The sequence below is a fragment of the Anoplolepis gracilipes genome, chromosome 16 (genome assembly GCF_047496725.1).
Source record: "Anoplolepis gracilipes chromosome 16, ASM4749672v1, whole genome shotgun sequence".
NCBI classification, from domain to species: domain Eukaryota; kingdom Metazoa; phylum Arthropoda; class Insecta; order Hymenoptera; family Formicidae; genus Anoplolepis; species Anoplolepis gracilipes.
The window spans coordinates 1155355-1179739 of record NC_132985.1 but is presented as its reverse complement, the minus strand read 5'-3'; the positions used below and the strand labels follow the sequence as shown (position 1 = coordinate 1179739).

Sequence of the window (24385 nt, the reverse complement as noted above, 5' to 3'; positions counted from 1 at the left end):
TTGCTTTAATCCAATAGTTACATATCTCGGCTATTGTGTTTCTAGCAAGCTTAATCTGAATAAAGCACACACATTCATACATATACACTAACTTGAACGCCGTCGAATAATTTACATTGCTCGGGCCATTGCGGTAAATTTACAGCCTGCTGTCGCGCGGGTTAAGAACCCCTGGATTACATCGTTTCTTCGACGTTCGCCATCAGCGCGATAAACTTAGAGGTTTTGCGCGCGCGTTGGTATATAGTCGGCAAATTGGAAATCGATATGTAGACACGAGTCTCTGTAGAGGTACGTACGATATAAGACCGCGTTCCGTGCTGTGTATGGATCAACCTAACCATAAGCATGTTTGCACGCGCGTCGTCCAGGCGAGGCGCCATCACTTTGAAAACTGCCACCCCGTCGTAGGAGTATGAGTCGCACCCGCGTTAGTCGTTTAAATATAAAGAGTCATGTACACGTATATATATAAGTGCTCGAACGATAGCATCACATGTTTTTCTTTGTCGCATTGGCGCGCAATGTCACTGAAGAGAGAGAGAGAGAGAGTAATGACAAAAATTGCTCAGACGACGATCTCGTCTCATGTATTTTCCTTCCAGAATACGTTATGATACAATGCTTTCTTATTTCAACGATATTGCAATGCTTTTCCGACAAGTAGATTACGAATGTTTTATCTTTATTATGGCCTAATGGTCATAATAAATTTAGAAAATTTTTGTAATTTTAAATATTAATTTTATATAAATATATTGTGACACCTTTCTTAAAACTAATTTTTTTTTTTTCTATTCCAGGTATGTATTACGACTAATTACGAGTATTCCGTAACTAATCTCAGGAGGAATATCGCGTGAGTATATTTCATTTAAAAAATAATATAATACAAGGTGTCTACTCCTTGTAAAAATATGAAAACCTGGAATTCTCAGGAATTTCTTTATATTTGAAAAAAATCAAGAAAGTCTCATGGAATTTTACTGGGATTCAGGGTCTAACTTTGTGAAAACTCATTAATTGATGAGAGTTCTGGTTTTATTTTTAATAGTTTTAGAATTCTTGATAAATTAAACAAATAATTCTGGCTATTAAACAGAAAAAAAATGACTCGGGACAAACTGACACGTCAAGTTCACGCTGCTTACTTTGTCTGCTGACATTTTTTTTTTTAGTACTCTTTATCAGATTTTGAGCGCTTGAAAATTCTACAATAGATCTACAAAATGTTCTATATGTAAAAATTATTAAAATATTAATTAAACTAATTAAATCGCTCAAGGTGCTGGTCATATATAAATACTGAGATGAGACGCTCGTATCTCCGCTCGTTTATAATAAATTAATTGTGTTGCATGTGTTCATGCTATAAAGATGATAAATTATGTATTTAAAACATACCAGCGTTTAATTTGACAATTCAATTTGTTTAATTAATAAATATTTTAAATAATTTTTACGTATAGAAGTTTGTCTAGAGCATTTTTTTAAATTTAATTGCAAGAACTATTTCTCTAATTTAATTTGTGAAGAACTCTTAAAGCCAGAATTCTCAATTAGTGAGTTTCTATGAAGTGAGATGCTTTACACATACACAAACACAACAGTCAGCCAGTCAAACAAATTATGCGTTTTAAAATATATTATAAATACATATATATATATATATATATATATATATATATATATATGTATATGTATTTCACTTTATACTCTTTTATTCAATGTTTTAACATAGTATTGAATATGAAGTAGATATTCTTAATTTTTAATGATAAAGAAATGAAAATTTTATGTAATTAAAAAATGCTTATGAAAGTTATTCAGTCTTTTTAATACATTTGTAAATCTAGCACTTGAAACTTAAAAGTTTTGTTTTTTCGTCTGAATGTGTTTTTCTTAAGTATAAATAAAAAAATTATTATCAAGAAAGTTGAATTAAAAAATCTGGAAAATATTCTCTTTACTTGGAATTTTAAACAAAAATACCCGGAAGATCAGGGAATTTTTTTTACAAGATTTGAGTAGACATCCTGTATAATTATTTAGCAATGATTTTTTTATCTTAATTAATTATACCAAACATTGGATGTGTTTTAAAATTTATCTTTTTTTTTTTTCTTTCCATTTATATTATAAATTTGGTGAATAAGAAAAGAACTTTTTATCGGTTCTTGAGGTACGTGTGTCCTCCATCTCCTTTAATTATAGCTTTTTTAATTGAGAAATTTAATGCCGCCAGGAAGATATGCACTTTCTTAATGATATTTTTTTATCTTGAATTTAAGTACGCATTTGAATTTATTCTCACTTTTGTTTTTATTAAATTATGTCTTTATATTTTTATTTTTACCACAAGTCATCTAGTGTTTGTGAAAACGATTCTGTTTCGTTTCTTGTAATTTTCAGAAAGCTTTTCTCAAAATACTTTACGCGATTTTTTTCTTTAGCCGAAATATTTATTTTTATTTGATGTGTTCTTTTGGCATCTTATTGTTAGAGTTTAATTTCGGTATGACTTTTGATATGCGATGTGAATTCTTAACATCATTAAATTTAAATTTATATAAATGTTGCAATCAATATTTAATCACACAATAACAAATATATGTTGTTATATTTTATATTAATGAATCGGAAAGATATTTCAAGTGTTTATTTGAAAATCCAAAATTTGGATTAAATGTAAATAATTAAATAAAATTTGTATTATTTTATATAAGAGAGAAATATGTCAAGGAAAATAATGCAAATTCTACCATGGACACGTATTCGTGTTGACCATAAAGAGATACGAATGTCGAGTTGCGATCCATTCAGAGAGATATATTATACATGTTTAAGTTTATTCAAATCAATTAACTAAAAAATTAATGATTGTCTGTCTGTTATTATCACGCCTTGTGATATTTTGACGAACGCAGTTAATCATATAGTAACAAAGTTAACGAGATAATTCGCAATTAATTTTAAGCTCTCTCAGAGATCAGTATTGAAAATATCTCGGTGGAATTATTTAAATATTCGCCTGCATAAGTGGGTCGTTTAAAATGGATCTCTTCGATAGAGAAGAAGTATTTAAAATGATGAGATTGAACGAGTCATTTTTATTGGGAGAACTTTTCTACAAGCAAATAAAAATCTTATACTTGCGCGAAAATTTAATCAATACCGTATAAATTCTAAAAAGAACTCAGTTTTCTCCTCGAAAAGCAATTCTCCTTTTCCCTTACATTACTGATTAAAAAATGTCCGATAATCTCGAGTACGATAAACATAAAACACGCCGAAAAGAAGGTTGCTTGAATAAGACTAATGTTTGAGCGAACAAAGCTTCGTGTCTTACGTCCTCTGTGAAAATGCGCATTAATTGTTCCGACCTTTACACAGACGCTTTTTTTTCTGAAAAACGTACGTCTTATTCCTTTCTAAAAAAATTGGAGAATGATAAATCGATCGCAAGTCACAACGGACCGACGTCGGTCAGCCACCTTCGCGTCAGGTGCATGGTCGCGGATAGGGTGTACGATGGTGGTAGGTCGGTTATAATCCACGGCGGCGGTTGTGCAGCTGCACCAGGAGAGGGTCAGCACGGGGTGGAGAGGCCGCCGCCGCCGCCGGCCCGTCGAGGGGGGTCGAGCTCACCCGTCGACGGGGGAAAGCCAGCGCGCAAAGGTGGCGTCGGCGTCGCGACGCCCGGAGAGAGTCAGTCACAAACCGACCTCAACGCGCCGCGTAACCTCAACTTCGACCTAAAAGTAAAAGCGCAGCCGTTCGCGGTTCTTCGCGAACGCGACGACGTGCTTTCGGCAGATTGGTACGTCATGACAAGTTAAAGAGTCGCGAGACCGCTAATTCGTCGACGTCACCGCGGAATGTTGACGGGAAACGTTGAATCGCTAGCTAGGATGACGCGCGTCTCGAGAGGTTGAATCGCGCCATGCTGGATCGTGCACTCGTGGTGCGCTTCAAAAAGTGATCGTTATTCTCTCGTTAGTTTTTCGAGGAAGCGAAATCGTCGAGTTTCGCGACGACTAAGTCCGAAGATGAGGTTTAAAGTCGAGTCTCGCACGTAAATTATCATACGTCGGGTCACGTACGTGCAACGTGAATCTAATGCAGCGTCCTTTGATCTTTCCCTTCTGTCTACGCGACCGTGAACGCGGATTTCGCAAAAGCGCGCGGGGTAAAAAGAGGCGCAAAAGGGCGCACGACGCAGTCTGGCCGGCAGCTGGAAATAGGTCACGCGACTTTTTCTTCTAAATTCGCGCTTGGAAACCGTGCTACCGATGATGGCCGATTTCACTGATGGTACCAGTGTCGATTTATTCTTGCACTCGGATTAAATCGCGAGAGGGTGTCTTGACCGAGCGTCACGCGTCGACCCGGGTATCCGCGTGACCCGGCGACCTAACGTAGCAGCGTAGCTGAGGTCACTGGTTACCCCGCCCGGATGCTACCGTCAGACAATTTCTTGCCTCTTGTTTCTTCCTGCGAATAGCGATTTTCACGTGCAGAATGATTTAAAAAAAAGTTCCGTCAAGATTCTTCAAAAATGACATAAGAAAGAGTAGACTGCTTACAGATTTAACTTATGAATCTCTTTTCATCTTTTGCGAGTAGTAATTGCATCTCGATAAGAATAAAATAACTACATTTAAACACAACATATAATTTATCTATAGTAATAATCTTTAAGTTATTTAAAAATATATATACTTATAGAAACACGTACTTGAAACATAAATGTACATACCGAAAGAGAAAGAAAGAGAGAGAGAGAGAGATTATTTTTCTTTTGACGTTCTTGGATTAATGTTTTTACAGCATCAAGTTTCACGAGACATTGTAACTGTCGTTTATTATCACGCTCGTAATAGTTCATCCTGCGAGGTATTCTAACAGATGCGCGTTTCTTATCGCGGTTGGTCACCGTCGCTGCATCCCGTTGATAAACCATTGTTTACGTTGCACAGGCGTTGCTCGAACACGTGCTTCAAAATCGGGCATGATAAACAAAGCAGCAAACTATTTTCGTGAACCTCTCTCGTAACAAAATTTAATAATAATACTTGAAATAATTACTTGTTTGTTAATAATAATATATCCATCTTCATCGTAGTGTTATTCGACATAAAACGTTAATAATATTTATGAAGAAAGAGCGTATCGAATGAAACAACTTTTCTTTATAACTTTTAAATAATAATGCAATTGATAAATATCACGATAAACTAACATGTTATTAATTTTTTGAAAATACATTTGTTAATTATTAACCACAATCTTTTACGAACGGCACATTTTGCTCAAGATTATATCATCATAGTTATATATATATAATAATTAATAAAAAAAATAATAATTACTATAAATAAAATTTTTATGTCGTATTATAATATTTAATCGGTATTTTTTTTCTACCGTAATATAGCCGGAAGGTCGATAGATTGATATTCTCTTTGCGCGCGCAATAACCCATTCGCGATCGCTCGCGCGATTACATCGTTATACGTGACCGAGAAATTTAATCTGCGAGTTATCTTGCGAGTGCGCCGATCCGATCGGGCATCGTGATTCTGATCGAGTGAGGATGCGCCGGTGTGCGGCGTGGACGAGGACACATGCTGCCGAGGAGCACGCGACGATGATGACGACGACGGGCCAGTAATCCGCGCCTCGGAGTCGGTGACCTCTCGACCAATCCGCAGTCCAGACGAGTGTGATGTTTGATGTTGCAGTGGTGTTTTATGCGGCGACGAAAAGGTGTGCATTCTCTTCCTCATCTCCCGTCCTACACTATCGTTATTATAATCGCTGATATGCTTCGGTAACCTAATTTCGTCGACGCTGCCCGGCTGCAGATGCAACTGCAGCGCGTCGCCGTCGTCTCGACCACCTTCTCCCTTGTCTCGTTCATGGCATTCGCAGCGCGGATTTCCCGCAGTTTCTCTCACCGTGATTTTTTTCGCCTCGTATTCATGCATGAAAAGGAATGTTAGAAAAAGGTAATGTGTAAAAGACTTCATTTCATTTGCCTTTTATTTCGATTAATTTCCTTATTTATAATCAATTATTAATCTATTTAATATGGATAGAAAAATAGATAGAAATACGTGGGATTTACGCTGGATATTTTCCGTCATTACATAACAGATTCGTAACAAGCCTCTTGAGACCATTCACGGTACTGAATTGACGATTTAGACAATGAATCGTATTAATTAGTACGGCTGCGAATTGGACAAAAGTGATAAAAGCATTTAATCATCGGTTTAGGTTCGGTAGAGAGTATCTCCACGGGAAAGCTCGATCGATTCCCAAGTAGAGAGCTTTCTGAACGACCGGAAGGAGGAGCGCGGTTATATGGTGGGAGCATCGGAGTACTTCGTCTCTCGTGGGTGAAGTGTCGACACGCGAAAGCCACCGGTGATCCAATAACCCTGAACGGTACTACTTAGTCTAACGGGCGGACCGTAAAAATGACGAAGGAACCCGCCGTTGAGTCGATTGACTAATAATCGCGCGACCTTGTTGCTTGCGATGCCTCGTGTCATTATGAACGCGGTACCACACGCGTAGTCTTAATCATTCGCGTCGATATCGTCGCCGAGAGTCCTTGATTTCATAACTTCGTGACTTTATTACGTGTATCGCGCAACATGCGATACGCGCCAACGCTTATTTACGTTGCGTCGCATTTACACGCACGGATTAGCGTGCGATGTACAGTATAGTTCTCTCTCTCTCTCTCTCTCTCTCTCTCGCTTTCTTTCTCTCCTTTTTTTTCTCATGGTTATCGATCTGAATATTCTAATTTGAATTACACTCTTGTATAGCGTACTTGTTTGTGCATATCGAGCTTGGGACGTAATAATGGCAAGTTTATAGCATAATATCTCATAAACCGTAAAAAATTATTCTTAAGTAATAGTTACATTTTTTAGAGGCACACGTTCAAATCAGATATATGAATATATTATGCATTATTTACGTTTACACCCGAGAATGTTCTAAATATATGAGTGTTGTGCATATTTCCCATATCAAAACATTGATGTATTTTCTACATGCGTCTAAATTTGTGTGTTAAAGCATTTCTGTCCTGTTTGTACATAAAATGAAAATCGTACAACAAACATCAGGCAATCAATTAGTTACAGTAAACAAACGTCACACGTATACTCATAGGGTGTATAAATTATTTCTTAAATTAGAATACATTTTCACCTACTTTCACTCGTGTGTTAATTATCAGCTAATCGCGCAGCTTGAAAGATATGCATGACCAACATCGTAAACAAGAAGTGCCAGCACTTGCTCGTAACAGTTTTATCTCAACTGGCCATAAAATTTTATTGTTCTGGCTCCATAAGCGCGACAGTTTTCATTTTGCCGACAAAGTAGACAGCACCTCACGTCTTCGCGTAAAATTTCGCGCATGTGTCATACATATAACGCCGATATCGTCAGTATTGTTTATTCTTTTTTTCATTCCATACATAATTATATTAATTAGAGCATTGATTTATCTTGATTCGATTAAATACAGAAATATTAAAGATATTGAATTATCGGATGTTGATTATTGCACTATAATTTAATTTACAATTTTATTAATTTCGCTCCAACTAATAATATATCTCCGCGCTTTGTCAATTTTCCCTCCTTCATCGTCTCTACATTTTCATGTATGCCGGTGGGTTATACACGATTCAGTGGCGTGACCTAATTTTACGATTAATGCTTTCAAGATCTAAGGGTCTGTAAATGGAGTTTCGCATCCCTTTCTGCTGTTGAAATAGCCACACACCGGATCTTTTTAGTAAAATTTTCTAGCAAAAGATTATTATGGCTGTGTGCCATTTCTAAACGTACGCATATAATATAATACATTGCGTCCTCGAATGTTTATCAATGTAATTCATTACGCCAAGTGTTCAATACATTTCGAATTTAATATTTAATTTATTATTATGAGAAAGTTAAGTATGCAATTTTAGCGTTGTCTGAGAATTGGAGAAAAAAAATATTGATATCTCATTAATAATTCGTATCACGGATTGTTCGAACAGTCACGAACAGTTTGATCGATCTCGATAATAAAGTCAGGGATGTGATATTTTTCTTGTTTTTTCATTTTTATTTTAGTTTTTTTTAAGCTACATATATATTTAACAGTATCGCTATACAATTTAACGATATTTATTTAGCGAATTTTTACTAGGCAATATAATTTACGATTTTTTTATACGGTTGTTGGAGAACATGTTCCATCGCTTATCTTGTGCCTTTCGTGTCTAATGATATTGATAACCATTTGGAAAATAGGTGACTATGATTAGTGTACTTGTATAGCGAAACTGAAAGAGACCGCTATTTCGTGCATCTCTCCGGAAACAACGCTTTATACGATACTTGGCGAAAAAGACTTTTGAGATGGTCTGGATTCTCGTGAGCATGCTTTTCAGAGTTACGCATTGTTCTCGAATGCTGACGGAAAGTACTTTTCTAAGAAGACGATTGCACACAAGTAGTACAATTGATGTCATAAAGGAGACGCACTATAGAAATATAACGACCATTGCGACACCTTTGGATAATAAATTGTCGACGAGAAAAAAAGTATATAGGGTGTTGTACAATTTTGTTTATATGAGAACGCTAAAACCAAGTATTAAAACTGAAAAGAATAGTTGCTTTAGTTTCAGAGCATTAGTAGTTGTTGATTGTTTATTGAAAGCAAAAACTTTGGTGAACGGAAAAGTGTTAAAAATAAAATTTAGTTATTAAAATATTTGTTGTAATTTTTTGAAGTAAACATATTTTTAAAGTTTTAAAGTTGAAAAATATTATAAAAAGTAAATGTTTGTTTTGTATCTATTATGTCGAAAATATTATAAAAAAAAAAAAAAAAAAAAAAAAGAATAAAAACAAGAAATAAATCATTTTTTATTTCGATCAAAGTTCTATCTTTTTCAACGATGTTAGAATACAACGTTGTTACACGTTGATAAAAACTTGTTAAATAGAATGATTATTTGTTAGTGTAGCGAAGCGTAAAATTGTAATTTTTCTAAACTTAACGTTGATCTCGACTCATGGTCATCAATGAAAGATCAAAGATTCTGACACCTGTTTACTTTCGTTCTTTACAATCAATCTACTCACTATATGCGATCTTCGTCTATGAGGGTAATATTTACCACCTCCCTACACGCGCGAAATGGAGAACCTGACGTAGTTTAATAGCAGTATAGCCAAGCATCGAGCGAGGATTACGCGTAAGCCGTTGCATCCCGTAATAGACAGTCGCAGGGATGCCATTGCGGAACGTATGATATCTCGGGAATTTTAGTTGGCGAAATATCCTCTCTCTCTCTCTCTGCCTCTCTCAACCTGGTTCGAATATTCCCACGAGTTCTCTCGCGCACACGTGTTTCACTGCTGGTCGCACAATGACTGCTATATCATGTCGCACATATGTCGGTTTTCCGATAATCAATCTGGGATTAACGTTAACTAACCTCTAACGATTTGCTATATCTGTTTCTGGTTTCTATTCCTCTTCATAATCTAGGAAAGGAAATTGTGTTAAATCAGAATTAACTAGTTTGAAAGCTCTGATGTAATCAAGCCATGCAGAGTTGGCGAAACAATTCTACTACGATCGATGAGAAGACTTGTTTGTTTCAACCGGAAAGAATTTCTGATTTTATCTACCTATGATTCTTTGTATAATCGAAATTGCAGTTCAGAATAAACTCGTTGGGGGAGGCGGCGAGGAAATACATTAGAATCGCAAAGCATACCGCTTAAGGGTGACAACAGGCGCCTCTTTACCGTGTCTGTGTTTCTTCCACTTGTTTATCCTCGTCGATGACGTGCCTTATGCACGTACATCGTCGACCTGTTGTCGAAGGCCAAGCACAAAACGGCCGCGCCGACGTTGTTTCCGGGTCAAAGTTCAACGAACGTACTCCGCGTTCCGTACTGCAACGTTCGTGGTGCGCGGGGGTGGTCGACACGTATGTGCGATACGCACATATGTGCGTGCGCCCGTGTGTGTACATGGGGCGGGGGGGGGGGGGAAGGGAGAGACAAAGGGACACGCACGTTTTTTTTACACCGGCGTAAATCTCAGACTAGATGAAAAGAAAACGTCTTTAATGTGCATCGCATCGCTTTTGCGATGTAAAGCATTTTTTTTTTTTTTTTTTTTTTTTTTCGTTGTGTCTGTCAATGCTATCTCTTCATGCTCGAGAATTTTTGTCATTTTATTCCGTATTAAATCAATCGTACATCAGCTGTTATTTAAATGATATAAAAATCTTATTGGACTGTATATAATCTTATATTTTTTTTGCAAAAAATTATACACAATATTTAACAGAATTGCAGAGTAAACCGATGATGAACGATTGATTAAACACAAACAAACAATTTGATCGATTCGAAAAACATAGATGTAACAAAAGCTTGAGTCAGTCTCTGGAAATATTTCGACGAAATTGTCTCAGCACGCAAGATTAAAGGATTTGATGGCTGCGCGCGCCGATTTTGACTTCTTGAGGATCTTTTCGCGTACGTCACGAGTCTTACGTCATCGGCTGGGGTATAGGTAGGTCGGCGAACTGCGACCTGAATTCGATGGATGGATAGATTCCACGCATTAACTAACGCGACCGCGAGGCAATTCGGTATTCATCGATCCAAAACGCGTAGCATATCAGCTCTATCAGCTTGATTTTTTTGTGCATTTTATAACGCCCAATGTAACTTGCCATAAAATTTAAGCAGCTTGTGGCGTTTCATCCAGTAAACTTTCTCATAAAATCTATGTGGAAGAGCCGAAGGGGCCGCGGGAAATATCTATGATCGTATTTTTATATCTGTGCACACAATTTCAGTTTATATTTTTATTTTACTTAACCAACTTTTATAACTTTTATAATTTATTCTTGTCAAATAACTTGTAGTAAAATAACTCGCCACTGGAAAAGTTCAGAGCTGTTGAAACATCTAGTAGAATCGTGATTCTATAACCAGATAAGAGGGGAACTGAATCCGTAATTTGAGAAAATGATGCAACTAGAAATAAAGCAAGTTAATTTGCAGTGCTTGTAGCATCGAGAAAAGTTACTAATGCAATAAAAAGCAAGGCAGAATACGTTTTAACTCTTTGATGTTCAATTTCAGTCTTGAAACCAGATGAAAATTGAACAGACTGCGCTAAAGAATTAATTACTAGCCACGTTTTTTGCATTTTCTATTCAATTTTTTTAAATGGGAAAAAACGAAGAATAAATATCGAGTAGAGTTTTATTTTAACCGAGACTTTGCTATAAGACGAATGACAGGGATAAGCATATCTTTCATCCGTTATTTCCGCGCGTTTCTCATCGCTGTTCAATGTGGTTTAACCAGTTATTTCCGCGCGAAGCAACAATGTACAACAACGGTCGGCGAATCGCCTGAGTGCCGATCAAGCATAATTTGAAGGTATAACGAATAGATTTATGCATGTTCGATCGCGGTTTAATAAAATAAAAAAATTCAAAAATTGATATTCTATTGTAAAATACGCAAATCTCGCAATCTTGTCGGTTCTATCCGTTGATTAAGAGTTCCTTTTGAGAATTGTCTTTGATCAGGACGCTGTTATTCGGATAAAACGAAGGTCGAAATTTAAATTATTGATTAATATCACAATAGCGTAAAGAAGCATCTTTGTTTTTATAGATTTTTTAAAAGTTCCTATTCTGAAATGTGTACGTATTGGGCTCTTACATTTATTTATATTTAGGAAACTATTGAAAGATTAACTCTCAATATTATAATCTCAATGTATAAAAATAAAATTGTTGTTTATTTAAATATATATATATATATATTGTGTAATATTAGAAGCAGTAAATGACAATTTGTGAAATTAACATTAGCATAAAAACGATATAAATAATTTACAGATATTTTTCATACATTTTATATGGAAAATATCTTTAAATTTGTGTCTTTAAATCTTGTTGATATTGATATCTTACTTGATATATACCTGTTAAAAGTACTTTAAACGCTTCATCAAACGTGCGCTCAACGACACTCGTGTCGATCGATCGATCCGCTCACGTTCATGGCTCGCCACCTAAGGCGGTTTCGCGATTCACGAATGTATTTTCCTCGGTCACGAGTTTAATGAGAATCGATGGTATGATAAGTTTTAACTCGCATGAAAATCGGGGGATATTCAGTCTCGAAGACGTTTCCGTAATGCGCGGTTAAATCCAATAAGTCGCAGCGAGTCGTGACGTCGCGTTCTCACGATGTAAAACACCGTTTTTACCCTTGATTCACCCTCTGATTGCAACGCCCCTTGAAGGATAAACCGCGCGTTTCTCCTGCGTTGCATACCGAGTAGGATTTAGTCGCGAATGGAATCTCAGAATTCGATTCTGCGCGGTAATGTATGTTTTTTCCTTTTCTTACGTTCCTCGTCGCCGCACGTCGTAACTTTCTTTATCTCCATCTCCCTGTAACTTAGAAACGTTTTTTTTTTCTTTTTTTTTTTTTACGGACTTGTATGATTTTATGCATTTTTCTTAGTACCTTTTACTTGTTTGTATAAACAATTGATTAAATAACGAATTATTTTATTCAATATAAGCAATTGTGTTTGCTTGTATTTATCGCTTAATTTTCTTTAATACGACATGAAGATTCTAGATTGTAATTTATTGCAGTTGACGTTATATATATTATATAGTTTAACGTTATTATTAACTGTTTTTTTTTATTCGTTTTATCGTTTATAAACATCAATCTTCTTTTTCGATAAAGAAGGACAGGTAATTCAAAACGTTCGGCTACCGCTTTGCTTTATCTGATTCTTTTCTACGTCAATGGAGTTTAATAGTTTTTCCGTATTTTATACGCAACGATTTTATACGCCTACGATTCGTGAATCATTGTCTTTCTCTAAGGTAGAAAAACCACAGTGAATATCTCGAACGTTTAACCATGTGATCGACTTGCTTGCACGAATCTACATTTATATATAATTTCTCGCGCGTAATCGCTATTGATCGAAATGAGATGCTAATCGCTCTCTATATATTTTACGTTAATACACTTGTCCATCCTGTGCACGTATTTTTCTAGTTTTATGAATTTTGCTAACAATAAGTTAGCCTGTTTTTCTTTCTGTTTCTTTTAAGTTTGTTCAAATTATAATATAGTGAGTTGTAATTTACATATTGAATCTGGTTTTTCTGCACGTTTTTGCCCTCCCCCCCCCAAAAAAAAATTGATCTCAAAATTATGAAGAGATACATTAATTAATTCGCCAAATTTAGAACATATGTTTGGAAAACATGTATAGTTTCATTATTTTATTTTATTATTTATTATAGAATGCATAGTATATAGGTTTCAGTCGTAAATTTTTAGTCTTTTTTTTATCAAAATTACTCGTTATACATATGCATTTTCTGACTGGCTGTTATGTGAAAAATGCAAAATATGGAAAATTTTGCTTTTAAAATATTTTAGAATAAAGCTACTGTGAATAAGTTTCACGGTATCGCTGCCAAGAGAGAGGAGTCAGTGTGTCGTATGTACACACATATATATGAAATTTTGGTGCGGCATGGATAAAATAAAAATCCGCTGATGTCATCAGAAGTGCCAGTAGAAATAGAGAATGGCTAACATTTTGCGTTCAAGAAGATGTCACGGCTGTAGCTTTCATACGAACGTTAAAGCAGAAGCATAATATATTATAAAGTTTATTTGAAGCATTTCATGCTGAAATTGAAATTTATGAATTATGGAATTTTTTTAGTTGTGGATCTTTTGTATATCTCTTTAGATTTGAAGGCTTCTCATATCTATTCTTTTATCAACTGTTGGGATGTTGTGCGATCTCATTGTTATCCATCTCATTCTCGAGTTTTTGTTTCTCCATTTTAATTTTTAAAATTAAAAATACCAGACGCAATTGAGAATTTGGTACGTTAACAAAGCGATGAACATCTCTTTAATTGCGAATTGCATAAATTGTCGTTTTTGCACACGACGAACGTAATTGGAAGAATGAAATTCCATCGAACTAGCAGTCGTAACGTACTTATGTAAATTTTGTTGACTCGGTCTACGGACTCGAGGAAGAATAGAAGATTATGCTATAATTTATAATTAATATGCGACTCGCGTTTTCTTAACGAGCGACAGGTAGAATTCCATGATATGTATCAAAAAAAGATGTAGGTTAAATTCGAAATAAATTCCGAATAATTGCGAACCAGAAAGTCTCTCAGTATTTCGTATCGCGCTTCCGCACGAGTGTGCGAACATATGTGTGGTTGAATCGAGAACTTTGGAATGTGCAAACTTCGGAAACGATATCGCGATGCAGGTTAATTTCGAAAACCTATTACGCGACACTGTAACTTGGTTAATCGTATACAGAAATATTTCGAATACTTGAGATAGAAATAGTTCGCGAATGCAATTATACTATATTATCGAGATGATATCACAATCGAATAATTATGTAATATATGTTTAGTGAGATTAAAACAAACATCAAAATTTACATGCACGCGATCAATTTATCTCTGATAAAGATGGAAACACATTGGTAAACAAGACACGTTTATTCTTATTTGGCCTTCTATCCATCAGATATAAAAATTGATTTTATGATTAAAAGACACTAACAATAAGAGAGAGAGAGAGAGAGAGAGAGAGAGAGAGAGAGAGAGAGAGAGAGAGAGAGAGAGAGAGAGAATAAAACAAAAATCACAAAATTTAAAGCGCACATCTTGTAATTTAAATTACCAGAAATATGCAATGCAAAAAAATACTTACGCACTTTACACTTTACATTTCTATAAAAAATGAACAAGTTGTTAAAATTTGGTGTTAAATTATTTTTATTGTTTTTCAAACAACTAAAGATTTTACATAATTTTATATATGAATTTATAAAAGTTTGTTTTCTTTGTTGTGCGCGTATATATAATATCTATAATTTGAGAAAGTTTATGTTAGAGAGAAAGCCACTTATCACTTCTCGAATGTGTATCAAACGATTTAAAAAAGATGAAGATCGTAATAAAGAAAAGGCAAGGGAAAATTAATATTCTTGTCTTTTCTGGAAACAAATCAACAAAATCTCGTTTTTCTGTTTTCTTTTATTTTCTTGAGATATTTTGATTTTATTTCAACGCAAAAGATGGACAAATTATGTATAAGAAATTATCGTATACGCTTATATAATTATTAAAGTAATATCTTGCCGAAAATGCGGACTAATCTTTTCGTTGTTTAAATGAAAATTGATTATATATACAGGCTGAAGCCAATTATTGTGAAATTGTGTTCCTGTAGCGTCGTTTACGTTGGCGTTTACGTTTGCATTATTAAACAAATTACATTGATTGGATTCTACATCAAAATACTATCATAATTTAAAGCCTAATTGATACCATCTCTATTACATACACTATTGTAATATTATTATGAAATATTTTATCGCGATTATACAACATTTTCTCTTCATTAATGCATGACTTATCGAAATGTTTTTAATTAAAAACAAGTTAAAATTATTACTTTACAAAGTAACCATTTATCATATATTCGTCAGTAATCATGTTTTAAATAATTCTATTTAAAAATTTTACGTTTCTAATACTATTTATAAAAGGAGAAAAAAAAGAGAGGAAATATAATTTGTTTGGTTCTCAAGTATAAATATGTACCGTGAAATAAAAATGTACGAGCAACAGATATATCGTTTTTCCCTTGCTTGTCGTTGTCCTCGAAATTATTGATTTTTCTCACATTTTTTGTGCAAGTTCATAACTAGAGTACTTCTTGAATTTTTCTTTCTTATCGTTAGATTTAAAATCCAATAATCCCTAATTGGGTCGCAATAACGACATATTATTGTCTATCGCTTACTGTTCTCGACACGACTCCAATCTCTAGCAAATAGAAACAATTTTCCACATTATGATCACGATAATTCGCGATCATATTTTGAATAAATCATCAAATCAAATCTTGCATAAGTTGATATATGATCATACATTAGTTTATTATATTATCGAATGAATTTCTATAATATTTTCTTTTAACTTTAGATTCTCTTGAGAGAAAAATATTTTATCTCTTCAATATGTGTAAAGTTGATGTGCGAAAATGTATTATTAAAATTTAAAATTATGTAACTTCTTTTGTCAAAACAAAGCAAGAAAGCATACAAATAAAGGCAAAATAAATATTCTATTATAAAATTTACTTGAAAATAAAATTATACAAATTTTGCAAAAAAAATATATAGAGTTTTTCATGTTGTTTAACATATGTGTATTATTTCTCTTTATTTCTTAGCTAATTCTTAATTTAACCTAGATATGGAAATAATTTTAGAATAAGCATTACGCATGCAATTCCCTATCAATTTCTTCAAAATCAAGTTACTTCAATTTTCTAGTGGTAGTAATACGATTGTGGGGTGCACACAGTAGCAAAGCTCCGCGTCTAGTCAGACTTGATGGTCGTCAATGTCGGTGTAGACTTCGCGTGCAAAACCTCGCATTATAATCTTCTGTCTGCTAGAAGAACGGTTTGCTATCTTTTATATGTATGCATTCAAATTACATGTGAAATTACATGTGGTGCCTCTATTTTATACGAATAAATTGGTCTTAGTAACAATCGTTAATTTATGGATTAATTCACTAAAATTTTTTACCACATACTCGAAGATATCGAATCTTTTATATTATATTATTCCTTTTGGTATGGACGAAAATAATTTGTTTAAAATAAATTCGATATTGTTTAACCAACTGTATATATTCTGCTATATTGATCCGAGATAATTAATAACGCAGAAACCGTACATATAATTGAACAAAACTCGATTCAATTAGTCGCCGTACTTACGAAACAATATCCACTAATTTTAGCACACGCATTATTATTATTATTGATACGCCGAATCTCCATATAGTTCCTGAATTGTCAGTCGAGTTTCGACGAGAATCATGAAACCGAGATGCGCGTATAAATTACACGGGATTAATTAACGGCACGTGTAAACGAGGAGCATCGGCCAACGGTCACGTATTTACCGAACTCGAGCACAAACCTGATCCTCATTCGGCACGTACCGCGATCGATTCCCCTTGTCCGCATCCCTCTCCGTGGGCCTCCGCAGCTTCCGCTAATGCGTCGTGACGAACAATCGCGAGCAGAAATAGCCGGTGGTAACCAAGATAATTAGCAACGGTTGAGTGATTCGCGTTAGAATATGAGTCCATGTTTCCACAATTTGATGCAGACGTTCGAGCATCAACCATTTTTTCCGCATTAAATTATGCATTGTGCGCGCGTTTGTCGCGCGTCTATCGTCGGAAATTTTTTTGCGTTTGTTATTCCATTTCTATGATTAATTTTCTTGCGCGTAGAGTCCTCTTTAGCAGAATGCAATATGCAAAAATTGACATTTTCAAAACGAACAAGTAATAATTCACATCCTTTCATATCCCACTATACTGTCAAATGTCGCGTTTGCATTAAACTCGGTTTTATAACTTCAATGTGCTTTTCCGTCAGATGAAATTTATAATACACACATATACAAAATTATGTATAATTGATGACGAGAGATGAATGAAAGATTGGAATGGTCTACGTAATAGAGAGCATCGCGGAAATTCAAACGTCGCCGCCGTATTTATTTTTCAAGTTGCGACATTTATATATGCGAAATAAGCGAAGTTTCCATCCAACTTTATCAGGTATGATTTAACAGATCACATTTTGCATCGTCATAAACATTTCAGAGCGCTATCGGCAGATATACTAGTATTGTACGCTCGAGAGAATATTTATTAATTAATAAAAGCGTATCTCCCACGCGTATTTCCAACACTTCATCCGATTCTGTTCGCCCTCGTTCGATTCCACAGATTAACGACATTAATAAACGATTCTACATTTTACCCGTAGCGATATTAATGCGCGCATTAATCACGCGTCGCGTGCTGGAGAAAGACCCGTTGCTGAAATCCCGATGTGCGACAGGTTGCATGCACGCGTGTGCAAACTTAAGCTGCGAGGAGTAAATGCAATCAGAAATAGCATGTTTCTTCCGCTTTATCGAGCGCTCGATTTCGTGCTTTAACAAATCACGAGAGTTAATTAATAATATGAAACTTGTTATGTTTTTTTAAATATATACGCATCAATTATATATATATTTCTAATTAAAGAGCATGTTTGACAATTATATTTTAAAAAATATTAATATTTTTTAAAATACATTGTTTGAAAGAATTTTATTTTTTTTTCTTATAAAACTGGTGTTTCGTTTTGTTTGTACAAAGTTATGGATATTTTTAAGAGCTAGAAAGTGTGAACGAAAAAAATTCATCACGATGGTTATTAGTATAATTACTAGTATACCCAAGCGAAATAACATTAAGTAGACACAGACGCATACTATTTGAGCATACATGTTATATCTGTGACAAGAATTTAATTTATATTTAGCGACATGAACCTGCATTGCGCGCACATATATAGCAGTCATAAATGGCACATAATATTTTTTTTTCATTAAGGAGAACACCCGCGGGTTAACGTGAAGCAGAGCTAGACGACCTGATTTTTAAAGTGTTATCGTTATGCTACTGTTATCTGTTTTTTTTTTTTCTTTTCGATTTACACTAGAAAAATGGACAACGATAAGCTGGCAATGGCAGCGTATCGCGAAATTGCATTGGGAAATGGCAAGAAATAATTCATTCGCGTGCGTAGAGATAGGCAATCTCTTATTGTAATTTCTCATGCAACTGTAAAATCGCGACAGTCTCATTCGAATCATCGAGCGAGCCTTGACTGATTTCCGGTCGCGATTGTTCAGTTCCGATCGTCGAAGTGACGGAGATACAATTGTATCCGGAAGAAGACCGGAAGTGTAGATAAAACGTTAACTTTTACACTGATATGATATGATACGAAAGATTACGTCCTGACTTATCTCTTAATTTATTATTAATTCAATGATTAAATTTATTTTCATAACACAGTTGTCTATATTTTATCGTACATTTTTTTATACAAAACATTACAGATTTATTAAATTTTTAAAATCTCTGGCGTGCGCGTTTTCAATTAATATTTAATAAAATCAATAAAAAGTATATCTCTCGTTTCTGTAAAATTGTAGTAAAATATTTTTTCTGTTTAAATTAAAGCTTAAATTATATAATTAATAATACTAATAAAAAAATTTTAATTAATATCAATAAAATTTTAATTAAATTATTTAACTAATATTCGGAGTTTTCTCTCACAGATATATGTATACTTTTTTCTTTTGTCGCCAATCTGTAGGATGACATTAGATGTTGTAATACTAATTGTAAGATATTGAAATGAGCATCATCTAACACTATCTATTCTATTAATCAGTAGAAGATAAAAAGAGAAATGCTAGTTTACTATTATGGGTAAATCGATAGTGTCTGAAGCTTGCGCAAAGATTAACAAGTAGCGATTACTCGAACAGGAACCCTTCTCAGAGAAGAGGTTTCAAATAATTGATTGCCTATCCTTACGAAAATACACGACTTGTCAGAACAATTTCCCAAACTTAGCCACTCTGTCTTTCTCCCTCTCTCTCTCTCTCTCTCTCTCTCTCTCTCTCTCTCTCTCTTCTATCATTATATCACAAAGGACTAATGAACCCTCTCATCGTCAAATTCCCGCTTCTTGCAGCGTATAGAGTAACATCGGTAAACTGATCGGCAACAAGAGATTCGAAACTTTGACAATCTCTCTCGTCATGTCACTTGGATCGGTCGCGTTTCGATCGATCTACAGCGACGATTTCGAGCCGTCGAGCGTAATGTGGCGATCGACGAATCGTTAATCTCCGCCGATTGCCGATGGTAGTGCGCGTCGCAGGCGTCGGGCGCCTGAAAAAGCGAGCGGGAGCGGATCGTGGTTAGTGCGCGATGTGCCGCCGGCTGGACACTTCCGGTCTCGCGATTTCGATCGTTCGTCGTGCTCGTGAGGCTTGTCGAACGTGGAGAACGTTGCCGGCGAACCCCTCATCGTCGCCGTTGCCGCCACCACCGTCGTCGTCGTCGTCGTCGTCGTCGTCGTCGTCGTCGTCGTCGTCGTCGTCGTCGTCGTCGTCGTCGTCGTCGTCGTCGTCGTCGTCGTTGTCGTCGTCGTCGTCGTGGACGTCGTGGATCGGGGCCCCGATTCTCAGGCCCCTCGGATCGGTCGCGCTGCGCTCCTCTCGGCGCTGCTTCGCGAGCTGAGGGCAGGCCAGAGGATCCTGGGCGACGGCCGCACCGATGATGGGATTTATTATGGGCTGCACGTGTTTCAAAGGTACCACCCTGTCGCATCTCTTCCAAGGTTGGTACTGCTCGAAATTGAGCTCTCTCTCTCTCTCTCTCTCTCTCTCTCTCTTTCTTTCTCTCGGAACGCAAATCACTGAGCTCAAAAACCTTTTCCCTTTCCTCATCAGTGATTGCACGATGTATGTGTGTATGTGCACACGATTTAGATGGAGATCGATGAATGCGTGGGAATTGAAAAAGTATTTTACAGTACGTTTCAGACGTCTATAACGTTGCTCGACAGTTTTTACCTTTCAACTCTATATCAAAGTAAAAGGACGCAATTTTATTATCGATTTATTATGAGATTTTTCATGTTGAGCATTAATTAGAAAAAATATAAAAGAGTAAAAAAAAATTAATATATATTTTGCATTTATATTAAATATTGTTTATTTAATTAAATATTATACTTCCTCATATCAGAGAATTATTTAATACTAATAATGCGGAAAATTTATTTTTACGTTGAACATGTTAATCGTATTTGAAATACAAATAGTTCAATAATCTCATTAGGTTTCCAATAATATTATTGGGTTGATGTAATATTAAAATAAATTAAAATAATATAAAAATGATATATTATTGTCTCTATTTCTACATATGTTATCAATCTCCAATCTTTCACATATCTATTTTTTGGAACTCGATAAGTCTTTAATATTCACATCACTTACATCGTATTTACATATCGAGATATCTTATGATACAAAGAAAAAAAAGTTAAAGTTTAGCGGTGTAAAAAAATAAAAGTACATTTATTATTTTAAATAATATTCGTCATGAAGAATGTAACTTTCTCTCGAAATACATGAAAATATACGAAAATACACGAAATATAGAATTGTTGTTGAAAGTCAACAAAATTGGAATATGAAATATAATTCGTTTAAATTCAACTAAATTATTCTGCTTCTAAAAAATCTAAGAATGTCTTTGCACGATCTTGTTGCTAATTACGGAGTTTGTTACTCTGCAATTACAATGGTATTACGAACGTATAATATTTTTTATATAATTTAATGTTGATTAAAATGTATATACGCTTATCGAGGTCGATAATCGATACTCTGTTCCGACAAAACATTATACAATACATATATGCGTACAGATTCATCGACTACGTGCTGTCACTCGAACGAATGGATGGTGGGAGGGGGAGGTTGAAAATCAAATAGCGTTATTTTCTGCACCCTCTGCGCACGCACTTATATGTACAATATCCATTTACACACGCAAGTACGTATCTATACCCGGAATCGTGAACCGAAACTATTTGAAACTCGTAAATGGTCACATGTTTCGCGACGCGTAACTGTCACTTCCACAAGCCAACGCATCCTCGCTTACGTATATATGCGCATATATGCACGTGTATACGCCTACACGCGTGAGTGCATCCTACGGTCCCGTTTTACTGTTATGTACCGTCCCGTATTTACTGACATGCGGATATCGTCGACATTTCGCAGACAGCGAAGCACGTCAGAGACGTCGCAACGAGAGAATAATAAGATTGTGTATGGGAATTGTTTTCGCGTAATACCGCCGTGCACATATTACTTCCCTTTGAACTTTTAACCCCTTAACGCCGGAAATGTGCGGGCGAAAATTTACATGTGTTAAGTACTTTGAAACTTGACGGGTAGATATCATCCTCGTGATAAATGCGAGAAGTCCTCCACGTGCGAGAAAGACAGAGAAGATCTCTGATGAAGATATTTTGATCTTTTTCGAGTAAATCTGTTACTAAATTATTCTGATAATAAAAATATAAATATATTCATCGATTAACAGACTTAAAGATTAAAGATGCAGGTTGGAGGTGGATTGATACAGATGTTGTGTAACATGAATTATATTATCGAAAAAATAATATCGACCATTTAATTTAGATTAAATTACGGTTGTTAAATCTCTCAGATATCTCGAATTTTTCTCGATTTTTTGGACGTACAATGCTCGCGTCACGAGATGACACTTGGAGGGATGACCAGACATTGACATTTTTATATTCTTCCGTCTCGCACAACGATGCCATTGATCACGCTGCTGTCATGCAGGTGAATGCATTTCGATGGCATTATGAAAGCGCTTGGCGTGGAAAACAATGCCGCCGTACACGGTGTGAAGACACCTTGTGTTCCTCACACGTGTGACGTGTCGCGCGTAGGTATGTCACTGCGCTCTTCCTCGCGCGACGTGCATAATAAACAGCGAATCGTGCTATCCGCCATGGCGTTTCCTTTGTAAGCAAATTAGGCGCGTCGGCGTCGCCGAGGAGACGGCAATACACGTCGTTACACTAAGCGTAATATAATAAAGCAAAGTTCTTCCTCGAACGAAGATTGAAGGAAGATTCACTCTGGGCAAAATTAATGAAAATCTGAATATTAAAATATATTTTCCACAAATATATACATCTTAACTACAATTAATAAGAGAAGCGTGCAAAAGATGAAAGCTCGTCGAGATTGACTATAGCAAACTTTTAATTTTTTCCTAATTTCCAATGCAAAATTTATCTGAAATTTCTTTCATGTTATTTTATTTATTGTCAAAGGATCTAATGATTCTGCGATGCTTTGTACACAATCAGACGAAATTTACACGCGAATTAGTAATTGGCGTCTGTGATGTCTTTGGAAAAAGTTTAATCAGCTTCCCTTTATTGCTTTATTGCTTCGAAGCTCGATTTTCTGTTCAGCTTCAAGTAGTGCTGTATAGAAATGTCCGGGAAATCATTTTCGTGTTATATTTGCTTGTGAGTTAATTCTATGTGCATTTGTCGAGTACCCAATCCCGGAGCGCGTAATTAGAATCTCATGTTAATTTACGCTCGCCAAGTTAAACGCATTGTGGGATTGTTGCTGAAAGTTTTCAAGTTTTCATGCTCCCGTTCTTTCGAGTACCGTCCCCTTCGAGCGTGATTCGGTTGAGAGTAAAATTGCATGAAAGAACTAACACAGAAACGCACGCCTTTGGCTCACACAAAAGCTTATTATTGCGTTGTTGTATAATTCAAAGATGCCGAAAAAGCAAGGAATTGTTCAGGGGGAGGAAAAGGAACACAAGAAAGAAAAAATAAATTCATATTTCGTGTTAACTTGTAATCACGTCGCGTGTGGAGGAATCGTACGAAGCAGTATTTTGCAAATTAATTTCTAATTAATTTCCAAGTTTGCTTTATGCTCGAGACAACGCGCGTACTTATTTTTATTTGATCGATGTTTTTATATTTTACCCGCTGTATGTCGTAAAATTCGGTGCTCGCGGCATATAAGGTTTGTTTATACGCAGCGACTTTGTTGTCATCACGCGACGAGACTCGATGCGAACAAGCAGGCAACTACGCAAGATGCTCCGTGTGTGTATCGTCTTATGTAGTTATTGGAGAATCGCGATCGCGAGAAGTACTACGAGATATCAACGCGATCATCTCTTATGAACAATTAAAAATCATCAATTTGCGCGACTAATCAATTTAGGTAATTAGCGCGATTTATTTATGTTTGAAAAACATAAGTGATATGTATATATATTATAAATTATAAAAATATTATAATAATTAACTAACACAATTTTAGCGTGATATAATTAATGTCTTTAAATATATGTTTGAATTTATACTTTTTAAAATTTTTTTCGATTATAATAAATGTAATTTTGCAATTATTGTCAGATTGAAAATACGTAGTATAGACGAATAACAAATTCGAGCGATTCAAGTAACGTAAAACCGTGATACATTAACTGTTTAATAATAGTTTGAAATTTAAAATATTCTGCATTTATTTCGTAGCGTGTTAAATATTGCGTGATTTAAATAATGAAAAGCCGTCATGTACATTAACAATAATAATAATTAATTTGAAATTCAAGGAACACAGAATATATATTTTAACTTATTCCATAGCATGTTAAAAACTTCGTGGTATCAATGAATT

The 24385-nt window shown here is 35.2% G+C and overlaps 1 protein-coding gene and 1 long non-coding RNA gene across 18 annotated transcripts in view; both read left to right on the top strand.

The window, feature by feature from the left end:
• LOC140674824 (phosphatase and actin regulator 2) overlaps positions 1-24385 on the top strand; it is a 220569-nt gene that overhangs the window by 99754 nt on the left and 96430 nt on the right. The window lies entirely within an intron of this gene.
• Positions 1865-24385, top strand: part of LOC140674829 (uncharacterized) — a 67837-nt gene continuing 45316 nt past the window's right edge. Inside the window, exons 1-2 of the long non-coding RNA XR_012048284.1 lie at positions 1865-5769; positions 19801-20451. This is a non-coding gene — a long non-coding RNA (uncharacterized lncRNA). The remainder of the gene's footprint in view (positions 5770-19800; positions 20452-24385) is intronic.